Here is a 17,145-nt window from a genome sequence, read left to right as displayed (position 1 = left end):
GTACGCGTAGCACACCTACGGGGAAGGGAAAACAACAAGCGGATAAAGTGACCCGGGAGAGTTACGGCCGATAACACTGACCTCCCCGTACCAGGCCGGAGTGCGGGCCAGGGAAGCGCCTTTACTCACAGCGCCCGGTAAAGCCCCTGTTCACGTTGTAGTTTCAAACCACTATACGTTGACCCACAGATGCTTTGAGTTCTTTCTGGTTATTAGTATGTTGATATAAAGACGTACTTTTCGGATTTTATATGAGCGAGGGCCTGCAGTCAGGATGCTAGGGCGCTATCATGTAACGCGGTGCAATATTTATTGATTTTGGATTGCTCGCATGTTAACAGGAAATAAATCGACGTTCTGTACTGCGCAGTAGACGTTTCTTCGGACCTATGCGGAATATTGGGTTTATAATGGCCAATTCAACAAAAAATTGGAATATTTTAACATGATCTCGTTGAATGAGAATTGCACTAAACGTTTCGGGCATTGTTGTATACCCCGAGGCCAGTTTTGAAGAGTTGCAGTTTGGGGCGAAGCCATTAGGTGCCTAACTGCCAAAAAACCGGAGTTGTGTGTGCTGTTGTATTTGTTATTTTCAGGTACAGAAAATGGCTGTCGCCCTGAAGAGTAAATAAAAAACATTTGAGTTATTGCGACAATTGAACCCCGGTCTTCAAAGCAGAAGCCGAGTGGGCTAGCACCATGCTATCTCTGCACGTGGCCAGTGGAAAAACAGGAGTTACCTGGAAGTCTGCCATTCGGAAATAATGTAGCGTGACTAAAATAGGAGCAATAGTTCACGCCAGCCGCGAACAACTCTCCTTCTGGAGTTGCCATGGCCAGCAGTTCTGTAAGTCTGTCTACCAAATTAATTTGATCCAAAAACCACGGGAACCAAAGTGAAAAAAATAGACGCAAGCACGATAAGTCACCAAACAAGTACATGATCCCCAGGGGAAACCGTGGTGCTTTCGCTGCCAAATACGTATGCAGACTGAATGGCTCCTAGAAGTTAGTGTTGCGGGGATATGGCACCCAATTTTCAAGTAGACAAACAGCGGCTGGGTTGGTGGCACGATGAGTAGAATAATTTCTTTGTTCACAATTTTATTCAATTAAAGAAATTCCGTTTGATACTGCAGGGCAGCAATTATGATGGTGAGGTTCGCAATAGATTAGGCTCCATAAAACAACATTCTTAGAGTAAAGAGATAGCCCCGCTGCGTGTAGAGTTCGAAGAAACGCATTAGTTTAACTAAGTGTTCGAATGAAAGTGGCTGACCTCTCCATTTCTGCTTAACGAATGATGGACAAATGACCACTTGAACTAGTCATTATTAGCATGCATGTTTCTTTATTATCAATAAAAGCATACGTAAACACAGAACGGTGCCTATTCGCAGCAGGGGTCTGAGAAAATCCAATAATCTATATGGGTTTCCAGGCGAAGATCGTATTGGCTGACTCGTGTCACCGTTCGTGTTTCTGTTGCTGTTGCACGCCAAACCGTCTTTATCACTCATTTCCCTCCATTCTTACCCGCACCTAGTGGCCGCGAAATTCACCACTCCCTAAATTGGTGCTCTGGATCACACCGTACTCAGCCAATCACAGGGACTCCCTTCCACCGTAGCAGGGAAACGATCTCACTTCGTGTGGCGCGTTTCTCGCCAGTTCAAGGCGAGCTGCGCCGTGAGTAGGTCGCGCTTGGTGGGCTCCGCCGGAGAGCAGGCCTCCGTGAACGAAGGACAGCGGGAGCGGGCCAGAAACGTGCGCGTGCTAGACGAGCTAATACTAAGTTAAGGCGTATTGGAAAGACAGGCGAAGACGTGAAGACTGAAGGGGTTCCGGAAACAGGGCTTGGGCATTACGAGTGGCAGGGATTTCACAAGGGATAGTATACAATTTCACGAGGTTGAACCAGCTTGTCATGCACCCCTGTGCCCTGAAAAGCTGATCCTGAAGGGCCTTGAAGGGGATCGGTTTGTTTGTTGTTAGTTTCTATATTAAAGCTTTAGTGTCCTCACTGATGGTGTTGTGTGCCAATACGCTTTTCCGGTAAGCCAACTTTGTCTGGCGATGACGATAAATAATCGTGCCAGAAGAGAACGAAAAAACGCTTCCCGTCGTCGGAATCAAACCTGGGTCCTTCGCGTCATGAAGATGGCGTCTATCGGATTGCTCCACGTGATATAATTGAAGTGGTTTAGAAATCTCGGACTGCTACCGAAGAATACGTTACCAGAAGAATGGCGTTGCTCTGCGTACCCTAAAGCTTATAGCCTCAAGATGTTAAGCCTAACTTCATATTTTGAGGTTGAGGACGTTACGTCTAACGTCATCTCTTCAGGTTTGCCACCTTTAACCGGCACCCACTCACAAAAATTGGTCAGTGCACACCAAGCAGCAGGTAGCGATTCGCGCCGTACACCCCAAACACAAACTTATGGCCTACGGCGTGCACACCGTACAGTCGGTGTGGGTATTCTGGAAAAGTGATGCGTACGTCCAGAGTAGCACATATTCGATTTGTGAGAATCCCCAACGAAAGAATACATCAAGAGTCAGCTCCGCGTTCCATCGTCGTCGTAGTTACACGGAGGGGTGCATGATTGTTATATTACAACTCGCTCGTTTTCGGAATCACATGCTCGCACCGTGCGGTTTACAAAGAAAAATAGACTTATCCCGAATTACGCACTGCCGTTCATTATAACTAGGAAGTGACAGTAAAAGTGCATTTTAGGATACTTGGCTAACAGTTGCCAGTATCGCTACCAGATTAACCACATATCGCGGAAAATAAATGGCCAGGCCTTTGCGATATTTTATTTTTATCGAATAACGTAATGGGTACTTCTATCTCTTTGAGACTCTCTAGAACAAGAGGTTATGATTGCATCTAAAGTTCAAGTTCAAGAAGTACAAAACGTGCGTGACGAATACTTCAGCACAGCACCTTTCATGTCTATAGCACCGAATCTGACACTGTGTGTGCGGCCTGCTTCCTCCAACCTCCGTATACACAGAATAGCTCTTATACCTAGCCATAAAACTCTACCAGCCGCTGACCTATCCTTTCCAGCCCTAATTCGCAAGAAAAAAAACGATCCGGCAATATCCGTAACGTGTCTCATTCGGGATCGGTAACCCCAGAAGCGCCGTCAGTTGGCTTTTGCAGTTGTCTCTTCAGTGGCTTTCTGCGGTTTTATGTCGATTCTGATATGTATATTGTCGTTCATTTCCCCATGGTTGCAATGTGCAAGAATGAATGCTGGCGCATCGATTATGCGAATCGAGAAAGAGCTGAGACTAACGTAAATTCGAGCAAGCGTGACAATTGCAGCTGCCGTTGCTAGACAAGACGTGGGAGAGCCATACTGAAGTTCCCAGCACTTCCTATTATTCCTTACGAGTAGCCTTAATGAATGTATCCGCTAGAGCTGGCGGGCACGTTGCGGCATGAGTAGGAAAAGATATAATTTTATAATTGAAGATTTGTTTCTGTGATATATCTTGTTCAAAGCACTGGGCTCATCACAGAGCTAATGTGCACATTCGATGCTTAGTACACCATTGACGAAAGTCTGGTAGAATATATATGAAAATCAAGATACATTATATGGGGTAACTAGAACGTTTGTAGGGCCAGCGGCCTTTTGGAAGCGTGTTAGAACATCTGAAAGGAAACCATCGTTCTAGTGTTAGCAACTGCATCATTGAACATATTTAGCTGTCTTAATCAATTGATGTAAGTTCAAGAATGGGGTACTAAAAGTGACTAACATATTATTTAAATATATTCAGTTGAAGTAATGGTTTATAACAGCACTTGAAGGGTTTATTTGCTTGATAAGACGGGAAAATCTTGAAACACAATGCCACTCGGTTTATTATTTTCAAGCACTTACCAATAACGGTTCGCGAGTATACAAATAACGATGAATTTCATCTTGATGTATAGTGCGGGGTGATACCATTTAATGTTGTCTTTATTGCTTCAAATGGGGATGAATAATGTGGAATAAAAGTTGCAGAGACATCTACGTTTGTATCCAAGGATGTAGGGCCTGATAGCGATACTTCGACTCCCACAGAGCGTGTTCGTACGCAGTTGCTGTATTTCCGATCTATGCCTCACAAGCCGAAAAGGTCATTGAAGAGATACAGATTAGAAACGAGAGTTTTTAAATTGCCGTGTCTTAGGAGAGGCAAAGGCTCTATGCGCTTCTGTGACTTAAAATGTCCGCTTGAAAGGTTGCGGATGCGAGGTGTTGGTCAGTTTGAGCGAGGAGGAGTCCGTGTCAGTGCAACAAAATGTTTATTCTGTGATGTCTAGGGAGGGCTGAACAGTTTTGTCTTTTTTCACAGAGAGAAAGAGAGAGATAAAAAGAGAGAGACAGAGAAAGAAAGAAAGAGAAGAAGAGAAGATAGAATATCTTCGTTCAGGAAGAAATTGTGGTGGTTTAGGAAAATGGGGTAAGGAGATGGCAGGGAGCTCAACTGAGTCCACGGCACCAGATGGAGCAGCTCCTTTCCTTGCCCTCTCAATCAGCTCGCACTGACTTTGAGGAAACGAGCAGGTCAAACTGCCTCCCATGTCTTGAAGAAGTGAAATACGTAATGTTTGAGTGCTCCCCTGGTGATACCCTTCGACATGGCTAGGTTTCGTGGAAGAGAGTAGAAGTTTTACCTATTTTAGCAGAGCTTTATGTTAACGCCTGATGTTTCCACCGAACACCTTAACGCACGTAGAGTTTTAAATATATTGTGTTAGTTTTTTATCCACAAAGTTTTTGAATCTTCGGCATTGCGACCTCGTTTTAGCAAAGGGAAAGGTTGTGTGCCTTGGCAAATCAACAAAACCAGAAATCAACGAAAGAGATCAAGGTGCCTAATGTAGAGTTGGCCCTCAATGTAGCCCCTACCATCGTTTCGTAAGACAGGAGTATTTTGTTTGAAGCTTTGGAAGTTTCGTGCGGTCACGTTAGGCACTTTCGCTCAGGATGGACTCCGCAGACAGCATTGATTGCTTTGTGTGAGACGGCATTCTGTGCTCCATGGTTCAAATATTTCAACTCTACTACACACAAACAAACTTCAAACCAGCCGACACCAAGCGAGCAGGTACCAGAAAAGCCCATGCTTTTCTGATATAAAAAAAATAAATAAATCATGCGCACCTCCGTCAAGCGGCGACGAGGGTTTAACGGGACCCTTTTTCGTGATGGATTCTTTGGTTCTCGTCTAAGTTTTCCACACCGCTTCGAACATACCAAAATCGAGCAATTGGATGGCTTAATAATGCGAGGGACCTGAATTTGATTTCGGGCACGGGAAGCGTTATTTTCTTTCCCTTCGGCGTTTTCCTGTTACAGAAGTAATCAGTCAGAACACTAAAGCTTCGCTTTAAAATGTTAGCAATTGTCGCGTTCAAGGCCGTACGCCATTGACAAATGCCGCAACGATGAAAGCTGAATTCAAACAGCGAGATTATAATTCTGCCGCTACCGACAAAGGCAAGCTATATCAACTCTGGCCCGTAACAGCGAAGCTCTCCCTGACCAAGAAGAATTGTTGAAGCACATGAAACCACGACGGAAGAAAGGATGGTGGTCAAAGCAAAGTGGATTTTTTGGTCATGGTGGCCTCGTCTTGTTTTCTACGTCGGGTCAGCGCGCTGGCCCCCGCAGAGAAGCGGGATGGCGAGTCTGGATAGGAAACATGGACGTGCTAGATCGGCGGGCGGAGGTACCTTAATTACCGGGCATGACCTGTAACCTACATGGTCGTATTAGGACCGAAATGGTGCGGAGTTGGAGGACCGATACAGGGATGAACACTTTAGCCTCTACAAAACATGTTAGATGGTGTAATGACAGTAATGTAGCGAAATATGTGAGGTGAGGGGAAAACCGATACGGCGGCCGCGATAGCAAGAACACCCAGGCTATGATGACACAGTCGATTTATCCTCGTCTCTATAGATATAAAACCATGGTTCTACCGGCACCGAGCCACTGCTTCCTAGTATTGTAGCAATATGTCAGTTTTACCCGCCTTCGTGGTTCAGTGGCTAAGGCGTTGCGCTGCTGAGCTCGAGGTCGCGGGATCGATTCCCGGCTGCGGCGGCCACTTTTCTGATGGAGGCGAAAAGCAAAAACGCCCGTGTGTACGAGATTTCGGCGGACGTTAAAGATCCCCAGGTGGTCAATATTAATCCGGAGCCCTCCACTACGACGCGCCTCATCGCTTGCGTTGCGTCGGTGCGTTAAACCCTACGATCAACAGTTTAGTCTCCGGTTCATTAAGCCACAACTTCAATATTAGAATATTTTATAACTGATCAAATTCATGTAGACTAAATTCCGTTCGTTCATTTGACGGTGGCGAGCAGTACGAAGGGACGGTTATGTAAAAATAACATCGCATTTTTGCCCCGTGGAAAGTTTTTTTGTGGAAGCAGCTCCAATTTCAGAAACTTATTTAGTGACCGTTGGGACTATAACACAGCCCAGTATGCTACTTGCCAATCCCCTCCACCTTTGAATGAGGTACACTTCCGCAGGCGATGTGATAACAAGAACTCGCGGCCGCAGCCAATTCGCGCCAGCCATTTATTACAGCAAAAGGTCTCTGGCATTTCAACGAGGTATTTGGACGTGGATAGAAGCTGCAGTGCGGTCATAAATTGTGCCTAAATATATTCACACCATGCCGTAATTACAGCGCTGTACAGCGGTATGGTGGGCATAATTACACAGGGCATGAAAGCGCCGCTACTCTCCAAAAAATAAAATGCGTCTACCCTGGTCCTCATACACGCAGGCTGGCTCCCGCGCAACGAGAGCACATTCAAACTGCCTCGGCGGCGCACAAAAATGGCTGGTGCCAAACCACGACAAACGATCGTATGCCGTAGTAGCGACAATAAACGACGGGAGCTAATGCCCTCCCCTGACGTGCGCCGCCAGTAAGAGCCCGAGCAAAGTTCGAAAATCTCAGGAAGGCTATTCCCGTAAAATATTATAGCGTCCACTCTTGTCCTCGCACTCCCGTGGGGACTCCATTTGCGTGCTCTCCGAAAGACATATTCAGCGCCTTCTGCTTTACTGCGCTCTTCTCGTTAGCACGCCCCGTTGGCACGCACTTCATACTGCCTTCGTAGTCGTCAGCACGGGCTGGCAACACCTCAGGCGCCTAATATTTACCTCGAGGACGTCCTAGCGGACATCACCCAAGAGGCATCGAGCGATGACTGGATGTTCAGAAAGTTATCTTTATATAGAAATTCAAAGGCTCGATGGGATTTAATACTACAAGCTATGCAAACGGGCATGCGAACTTTTGCTAGTTATGGTCAACCTGTACAATTTTGCATGCTGGACAAAGCGGTGAGGGCAAATTTTCTGCAAGCAAGGGGTTGCATTCGTCTGGCATTGCCACTTTAATCGAGAAACGGGGCAGCAGCCATGACATGCGACGCGATGGGAGAGTCTACTAATTGAAACTGCTTTGCCACCGCCGCTATTGATCTAACGGTTTTACTATAACGTAAATATGGCTTTAGACAACGCGTCTACATTAGGGTCGCAACAGGGCATACAGAAAGAGGGTAAATATGACCTGACTGAAGATAAATAATGCGGGGCACTCCTGAAAAAGGCAATAGACGCTTCAGGGCTACTTTACCTAGTTATACGTGAACCACCGATTGCAGAGTGTGTGAGCGTGTTTGGCTCGCTCAGTAAGTGCTGCAAGCAAATTAGACAGTTACGCCTGAACACTGAGCCTCCTAGCCTATTTATACCAACCACGCCCCGGTACCGCTTCGGGCTCACACTAGATCAGCTGCGATTGCATGTTCTCTTGTAAGAAAGAGAAACTTATACACTCACATTTCTCGTAACGTAAGTGACGAAAGTTGCTCCACAGATATGCCGGCGAGAATATGTTGTGTAGTGCAAGACTTCGACCCGAAGCTACAATCAAGACCAGCCATAATACGAATAAGATATATCTGCGAGAGCCTTGTTATGGCTCGTGCGTGTTGGGGATGACTGGATTTGTAAAGATGCAGCACTATTTCTCCTTGTGGGATATGTAACGTTTAGCGCACAGAACACACAAATAAAAGTACTATCTCATACGTTCTCCTATACAACTATATCACGTACCAGAATAGCACACAGCGGTGTATTGGTCTTCCAGTAAGAGTGGGTGTCGTTGTTAACGCCGCTTTACTCACCGTAGTTTATCGAAATACTACCGCAACAATAGTGGCCCCCGCCAAACAAAAGATTTAGCAATTGACGCGTAGGAATCACGGCAAAGAAGAGGCACTGTATAGGTTTGCTGCCATGGGGCCAAACTTTTGTCATATAAATGCTAGGTTGTGTAAGCCATGTTCAGGTTTCGTTTTTATTTATAGATAGGTATGCGACACTCGATGAATCACTCCTAACACCTTGACTCGTATTCACCTGGGAATAGAGGCATATCTGTGGCAATGTAGCAACTGGGTATTGGGATTCATGAATCATGGAGCCAAAAAAGAGGCGGAATCGGCTCCCCTTTCCACGCACACATCGCCCACAAAGCACGTATAAGCCGATGATCGCCTGCGCGCTTACTCTTATCCCCCTGCCGACGAATATGAGTACGTCTTCACCATGACACGAACAACACAGATTTTAACGGAGCCGGCGACGTTAGGGTGAGTTTATCGGCACACTGGAATATTAGAGTAGAAATAGAAATGTATTGCAAAGTGGGAGGAGGTGCCAGTGATCGCAAAGGAAAAGAAAGCAGAAAAGACAGAGCGTAAGGCGGCATTAGATATGTTGAAGAAACGTTCACCGTCACCAACATGGCCAGATGCCAGAGAAATTGGGGGAAGCTGGCAAAAAGTACGGGGGCGTCTAGGAGGGAGGACAACTGGCCGGCAGAGTCGAGGCTTCCGGCGGGGTTTTGATTTTCTCCTGCCTCTTACAAGACGGCCAGAGGCGCGGTGATCGGCAGCTGTGTTGAACACTCCAGGGCACAACGTTCCTACCGGCAGCACCGTGCCCTGCGGTGGAATCCAGGTGATTTGTGGTTGTCGTAGGACGTCCAGACACCGCATTGCCAGCAGGAACACTAGGCCGTGGCCATACTTTCACGCAAATAACCTCTTCTTGCCTTTTTTTCCTGCCTCATCCTTGCGTCAACAAGCTACACCGCTGAGCGCCGCTACTTCTTGAGTGGGATGCCCGCCCATTATTTTAAGGACTTGGCGGCGGGTCACGTGTCCACAACTACCGTGTAAAAAGCGAGGTATATGCTATACTTCAAACATTTTGTAAATATTACCAATCGTTTTGGTTACTTTTCATTTTTTCTTTGATGTTCTTTGCAGCTTTTCTTGTTTCAACTGTCCTTGTTTGCTAGGCCCCTATGGCGTGTAATCCATCATAAATTTTCCTGATATTTGTGTCTAATCCATAATTCCAGCTCTGAATCCTGCGCCCAACTTTATGATCATGATGTCCCCTGAACCTGTAACATCGTACACAGATGTTCACCTACGCATTGACGGCACGTTCAACTAGTCTGGCCGGCGAGAGGACAAGCAGGAGTGAGATATTTGCCCAAATGGAGGCGATAATAGGGTGTTAGAAGGTTGGCATAGCAAAAACAATTTAACTTTGCATTGAGACTCCGCTGTAGTAAATTGTAGGGAAGCCGCTTACACAACGTATTTTTATTTTTCTTCCAAAAGCTGCAAGAAATTAGAGCTCTAAACGTCGAATGTATGTTAAAATGAAAGATGAGCGGACACAACAACCTATCAATCCCATATATAGATGTTAAACATATCTTCAGCTTTGACTAGAACTAAAAACTGAAACTTTACGCAGGAAGATAGAAGTATGCAACCAGAGGCAGCACCATTGTTTTGGTGGTGAACCTTCACCGAGCAGGGTTGGCACAACAGTAACCAGTGAAGACGGGAAAATGTCGCTACGGTGGTTCCAGCTTTGGATCAGAAAAGTTTGTTTCCGGCACAGCAGTAAACACAATACATAGAAAAACCGCAACAAAAGTAGTTGTACGCATTCAATGCAGACACAAAATGAACGCCCTTTTTGTGCGTCTGCTTGGACCCGAAAGCACGATATAGTGTTACTCCATAGACGTCAGGTGGGGCACTGACCGCGCCACCCGAATAATAACCTAGTGAGCCATTCTTTTCGGGAGGCGTGCCGCTGAGACACACGTCCCGGCGTCCTCGCAAAGCAAAAAGATCAGGAAACTTCCTTTAGTGCTGGTTTCCGACCGGACGCTACAGACAAAGGACTTCATGTTATATGCAGCAGATTCAAAGCAGGCCGGAATATTTTGCTGGGTTGAGTAATGAGTTTCTCTTTGTGTCCAGTTGCTCGGAATCCGCAGTCTAATTTACGTTAAGGAAGAGAGTCGGTCAGGACAAACGTCTGAGCACAACCACTTAACCTGCTTTCGGGTCAGCAGCTATGTCTGCTGTTTTGTTATTTTTTATTTTGCCGGAAACCTTGTTTGACTCGCCCTTCAGTCAATATTGAACGTTCTTGGCGTCCGCACTTCTTTATAGTAAACAAAGCGCTCACTATGAAACGCGTCGCAGTGTGAGCAATTAACCGCCTCTCTATTAGGAGCCTCCTGTACCACAAAAGGAGGTGACATTTTAGGGGCAGGGAAGTACGGATGAATGCGGGGCAGGCGCAATAACCCGAAAACAAGGCGGGAAGAAGATCATGCAGCCTTCAGTGCTTGCCTTATAGAGGAAGAAATACATGCCAACTGTGCCGTTAAAACATAGTCGCTTGTGGGTGCGGACGTCTCGAAAAGCGTCAACGTGTCCCGCCAACGTATCATGGGACGTGCGCACGACATCGAAAGCCATCCCATTAAGCGAAGCGAACAGAAGAAGCCGAGGAGAGAACTTAGGAAAAGGGTTGGTATGCGTCGGCCACTCCCAAACCACGTAGTGCAGAGCGCACGCCTCAAGGCGGAATTTACAAGGTTTTACATATGCAGTCGCTTTACTGGGGGATGGTATTGCACCACGTACATTGTAGTTTTATTATTCCGTCGGTAGATGAGATTGCCTTCCCTGTAGGCGTCATTGAGAGAAGGCGGACAAGTCCTGTTGCCAAAGCGGTAACTAGCAGGACGTCAGGGAGTAGTGTGTGGAATTCTTCCTGTGGTGCGTTTGCGGGGTTGTTGGATAAACTATATTTTTTTGGTGTGGCGGGAGTGAACTGTTTTGCGTCACACAGCCAGCTATTGAGATACGTTTGCAAGGCCACTGACAGCACGTAGTGCGCACTCCCTCAACGCTGTTCTTGCTTACTGCAAAATCCCAATCCACCTAATTGAGAACCCTTAATAAACTAAAAATTAGCTATCGGCTCCACTTCGGGAAGATTTGATTTGGCACGAATGTCGTTTGGGACTGAGAGTGTTGGTCGCGGAAAACAGTCTCATGCCTTGTATAGTTTCGTGTGGGATGGTGGCTGTGGTGTTGGCGTCTCCTAGCATCAAGAAGCACGCTGTCATTGCCGGAGTCTCGACAGTAACGGTGCATTGCCTACCCTCGGTCGTACGACAATCCTTCTTGCACTCGAAATCTATTAGGATACGTTTACGAGCTGTGGTGCCACGTGCAAGCCGGTCCTTCTTTCTTGTAACACCAGCAGTGGCAGAAGCAATTTGTGCCCGTGCGCAGGTAAATAGTTGAATTATTGGCGGTTGGTCCAACCGAATTGCTCCAGAAGAGCTTCGAAAACACGCTTATAACCATGAGAAAACGTAAAACGCCTTCCCTGAGTAAGTTCTAGAAGCCATTATCTCGCTCTATAATGCAAAAAGACGTGTGATAAACATTAGACAGTTCAGGATTTCTCTTTCGCTGTTGAAATGTGTCACGCAGGTGCCTCGCCGGGCCACCCATCGCTTTCCATTTCTCGGAGAAAAGGGTTGCATGATATGATATGGGGTCTTCGCCGATTCATCTACCACCGCAGTTAGGGGTAAAAAGAATCGTTAAGTCAACGTTCAATGGACTTTCCTCCAAATGTCTGGTTTCCGCGCACCTCGCTGAACTATCTCGCCGAGGCAAACTATGGTTTCAGGTATCGGGATTTAATGCTTATGGAGTAGTTCAAATCTTTTCTTACTGAGGCTCATAGTGATGTTGAAATGGGGCAGATAGAAAAGTTACCCAACGCCTACGGGAAAAAAATAACGAAATATAGTAGTCTGTAACAAAACAGAGTAACGCTTAACATGGCACTGCGTCAGGGTGTATTTCCGTGGCATAGATAGGTGTAGAGACGGGCAATTCAAAATTTTTCCCTCCGTGACACGAAATACAACTGACATCTTCAGTTCGCCTTCATTCCGCTCTTTGATTTATTGTAAATCCTCGGCCAATTGCGCAAATTAAATATTTAGCGCCACAATTACAGTCCAGCGACGTAGCTTGTCAATGTCTTTGCTCGTTTTTCGAAATATTTCTCTTGTAATAAATAAATACTCCTTAAAATCGACTTGAGTATTCTTTCGATGTGGCAGCCTTAGTGAATGAAGCTAAGTTTTTAGCTGTCTTCATGAGCTCTTTCAACATTTTCACGATCAGTAGTACAGCTTATACGTCGTATTTTTTAATGCTTACCAACCCTCCCCTCTTCCCGGAGACCATACTGGGTGCATGTGTGCTGGTGTACATATCCGAAAGAGGGTAGTTTTAAATAAAAAGTGCTGGCTTACTGAAAAGATTTGGGCATATCCCAACACGCCGCAGGTTGCCTCAACGAAGACGTTAGTGGGTAACGTTCATTTCATGCCACGGGTACTATATTGTTACGTCTTTTTAGAACGACGGAACTTTTACCGATATTTACCAGACGATCGCTTCAGCATAACTAATAGGTAATAATGAACAGTGGAAGTTTTTAATCTCCTCATTACAAAAAGGCTTAGGGCAAAATATTAAAAGTTACCGCGGGAACGTTCAACAAATTATCTCTAAGCATATATTCACATTACATATCAAGTTAAACGCGCCGAACTTGCGCTTGTGTCTTGAAGCTGGTTATAAAGAATGGCGGCGGGTCGTTTAAGCCGTATTAGTATCTGTACGAGTGTAGAAATGTCTTGCATTGTCGCTTTTTGCTTCCGCAAGAAGAGCACCGTGGCCAGTAATAATTCGAGATGTTGTCCACAGGAGCAGAAACCTTCATGGAGCTACCATTAGGAACAGTTCCAGAACGCACGACGAGCATTTCGTCCTAGTGGAAACGCATGAAGCGGAAGATTGCAAGCAATATCTTGTTACGGTTAGTCATTACCGTGTATAATAAACTGTTGTTCACTGAAGCATTTTAAAGAGTGGTCGACCATGTACAGTGCTTATCGGGGGGGGGGGGGGTGGAATTATTCTTTGGGCTTTAGTATTTGGAGTGGTCGCGTAACTCGACCTTACCCAACTACTACTACTAATGTTTACTAGCATGTAGTCGCATGCGCGGTCATTAGGCGGAGAAAGAATCCTCAAACGTTTGTTTCTGAATTTTTAAAGTGTGGCAACAAAAAGACAATCATCGCGAAACATCTTGAGCTTGCTGGCGCGTGCACCAAATGAGCACTTCACTAAAGGTCTCTCGGAACGTCCAACTTAACTTGCTTCTTTTGTGGTCATGACACTGCTGAGAAGGTTCGCCCTTCCTAAACGTCAATGTTACCAACCTTTGTCCAGTTGCGGTCGCAGTTTTTTGTGTGTGTGCTAAAACAAAATGGCGCAAACGATGTATATCCTTTAGGCAGATCTAGGCTTTTCCTTTTAACATGTGTGATCGTGTTTCGTGGTTGAAGAAACGAGTGATACCACAAGCAACTCGACAATACCTGGGTCCAGAAATGGTGCGAACGTTATAGGAGAAGCTGGAAATAAAGTCGAGGTCACGAAGCTTCTGTGCAGGCGCAAGCGGAAACGGCAGGGTAGGAAAATCTTTTTAATACAATCGGTGCAATTATTTAGCTGCGTTCTAGGAAAACTGGCTTTGTATAGTGTCTGGATCCCTGAATGGTAATGGTGTCTCGTGTTTGCCTTGACCGGTTATAAGATCGGCTTTTCTGGGCATGCGTTCCTGTCGTATGAACGACACCTATTCTACTTTGCTGCTACAATTCTCCTTTTTTTTGCTCTCTTTCACTCTTTATAATTAAAAATACGCTGTAAAGGCATTTTAGTGCTTCAAAAAAAAAACACGGCATGGTCCAGACAGGGTAAACAAAGAACTTGCAAATCCCAATGGAGTTATTTGACACCTGTGACACCTCAAAAACACTGAGCAGGTTTAATATTTTAATACGGAGCCTGGTACTTTACACGTTTCTTTAAAATCAATATACCAAGCGGACTGTTACCAATAAATGAATATTTGGAGTGCGCAGTGCTTAAGCGCCCACTCCTGTAGTTTCATGACGCAGTCGTCCCTCGTTGTTACTGAGAAAATGAAGGGGATTCCGAAGACAAACGAGATAGAACGAGCAGGAAAGCGGAGGAGGAAACTATTGAGAAACTGTGAGGGGGAGCGAGGTATGCCGAGACGGCGTGAGACGTTTTCTATGGCGTGGATGCGCTACGAGATAACCGAGAGCGAGTATGAAAGTGGAGGGCGTTTCTAATAGAAGCCAAAAGCGAGAGCACCCGTGTGTAAAGATTTCTGCACAAGTTAAAGATCTCCAGGTAGTCCCAAATAATCGGGAGTGCTCCACTACGGCGCGCCATATAGCCTGCGTAGCGTTAGCGCCTTAAACCTCATAATCAATCAATAAATAAAAACATTACGCCCACCTCCCCTCGCGGGAATCCTGGTGTGATGCAACGCATCTTATTGGGGGTTCCATTGGCGTTTTCCATCGTATTGATTACGCTTATAGCAGGGATTCTCACGCGAAGGGGAGGCGGGAGGACCACCGTCGACTGAGACCGCCGGAGCGCGGCATGCCGCTTTATATTCACAGCGCCCGAAGGAGAGGACAGCGAGGAGACAGAGAGTACTGGACATGCGCAGCGCGCGAAGCGTCCAGCGCAGCGCCGCCCACCGGCGTCTAGCAACGGAGTGAGAGCGCGCTGCGCTAACCCGCGGCTGTTTGGGAGATAGTGTTCGCTATGGGAGAGAGGAGAGGAGGAGAGGCGCAGCTGTGCGGACAACGCCGGACAGACGCAGGAAGGACAGAGGGGCGAGCATGAGATGCGTTGCATGCAAAAGTGGAGGACGAACGAATGGCATTAGGTCCATGTAAAGGTGCACCACGGCGATGCGCTACCAGACAACGTCAGAGCATTCCGTGCGTCCTCGCACGTTCGCTGATGCGGCGATCCCCTCGTGAGACGCAGCAGGTAGCGGCGTCACCTAGAAAAGTGCACTTCGCCCTGTGCACAACGTTCGCAGTAGGTATTATGGTAATCGTGAGGTGAATATCACTTATATACTTTGCTGACTAGTTCTTATAAACCGAACAAACAGATAAACAAAGCTAGGACGGCGACAGTGAATTAATACAAACACGGCCGCCAGGCAAAGCTAACGCCAGTTGTAAGTCAGTGCTCGTGTTTGCGATATTTTCGCCTTACCCGTACCACAACAGTGATGAAAATCAACGAACTGGGAATATGCAATAAAGGAAGCAAGATAAAAATTTTTCTGTGCTCGCGTATTATATATTTGTGTTTAAACGAGTGGCTGAACGTGCTTGCAGCTTTTAATCTCTAAGGGGGGATATGGTTTGACCCAAGGTTCTCAGAGACTGTCCATTTAGTGGACCATTTTCTATGTGCCCCGAGATTGATCGAGGGATGCGCGGCTCTTTACTTTTTTCAGACACCTTGAGGCCTAAGTAACAAGTGTGACGTTGTCAAGCTGCCCCATGCGTCACGTTGCGGGCAGCTGGACCAGCAGACTCCGGCGTCTTCGCCATTCCTGCCACCAGGAGTGTAACCTTATCGAGCTGCTGACGTTCGCGCGAGTCGTGCTTTTCTGCTATTCAGTGGTAGTCGTCCTACGTTAAACAATTTCGAGGGCATGGTGAAGGATTTTCTTCAGGTTTCATAAATGGAAGAAACCATAGCGTCAGCGACATTGATATCTTCGAAATAAAATGTTTGCAGAACACTGCGCGGAATAGGAAACACCAAATGCAGGGATGGCATGAACACAAGCGTATGATAGTGGCAGCTTTACTTCACACATCGAAGTTCAGCTCAAAAACTACGATGCACAACGAACGAGATATTACTTGCATTCCCAAAATCAACACTACTTTCCTAGCGTTCCGTGAGGTGTTACTTTTCAAGAACCGCATAAATTCTTTGAATAACTGTAGTAGAACCTGCCCGCTTCATTGAAAGCAATGACGCATGACCTTGGGTAACAGGTGGTTGACTTTAAAGAATTAAATGCAACATATGGATTCCATCACTCATCGAGAGTATCAGTTCTATCGCTCCAGAAAGACACCATAAAATCATTCGGTTTTTCCTTCTACGTTGGCCCCACTCCGGGCGTGCTGGAAAATTTGCATACGTTCACACATCACATCGAGGACGCATAACCTCCAGACATAAGACGTGCATTTATATGGGGCGCTATTCCAGAAGGCCCGGGATAGCTAACCCTCGATTTTCCAGCTGCCCGAGATATCAAAGTAGTGAGAGTAGAACATCGGATAAGCTCGAGCAAATCCGGGACAATCGCGGGGGGGAATGCTTGGCATCCTGGTCTCATGTCTTGTCTCGTCCTCTCTCTGCCTCGCGCTTTGCCTGCAAGAATGCATCACCAACAAGCCAAACTTTACACTCTCGTCAGTTCGCCCTGTTTATGTCACTCACTTTGAAACGTTGAAAAAGCACGGTGTGTGCAAACATGCGCGTGCAGCGCCGTCTAGAATCTAGTTGCAATAAGCATTTCGTCGCTTAAATTAGATAACCTCGCTATTTATTTTAAACCTTACTGACTGATCCCAGCCCGCTTTCAAAGCCACGCCCTCTAAATGCGGCGCGGGGTGGTTCCGATTTTCTTGGTGTTCTAATCTTATACTGAATTCGCGGTGGCTAAG

The sequence above is a fragment of the Haemaphysalis longicornis genome, unplaced genomic scaffold (assembly GCF_048455015.1).
Source record: "Haemaphysalis longicornis isolate Haplotype H1 unplaced genomic scaffold, Haemaphysalis longicornis Haplotype H1 scaffold_3, whole genome shotgun sequence".
NCBI classification, from domain to species: Eukaryota; Metazoa; Arthropoda; class Arachnida; order Ixodida; family Ixodidae; genus Haemaphysalis; species Haemaphysalis longicornis.
This window is presented reverse-complemented; position numbering follows the sequence as displayed.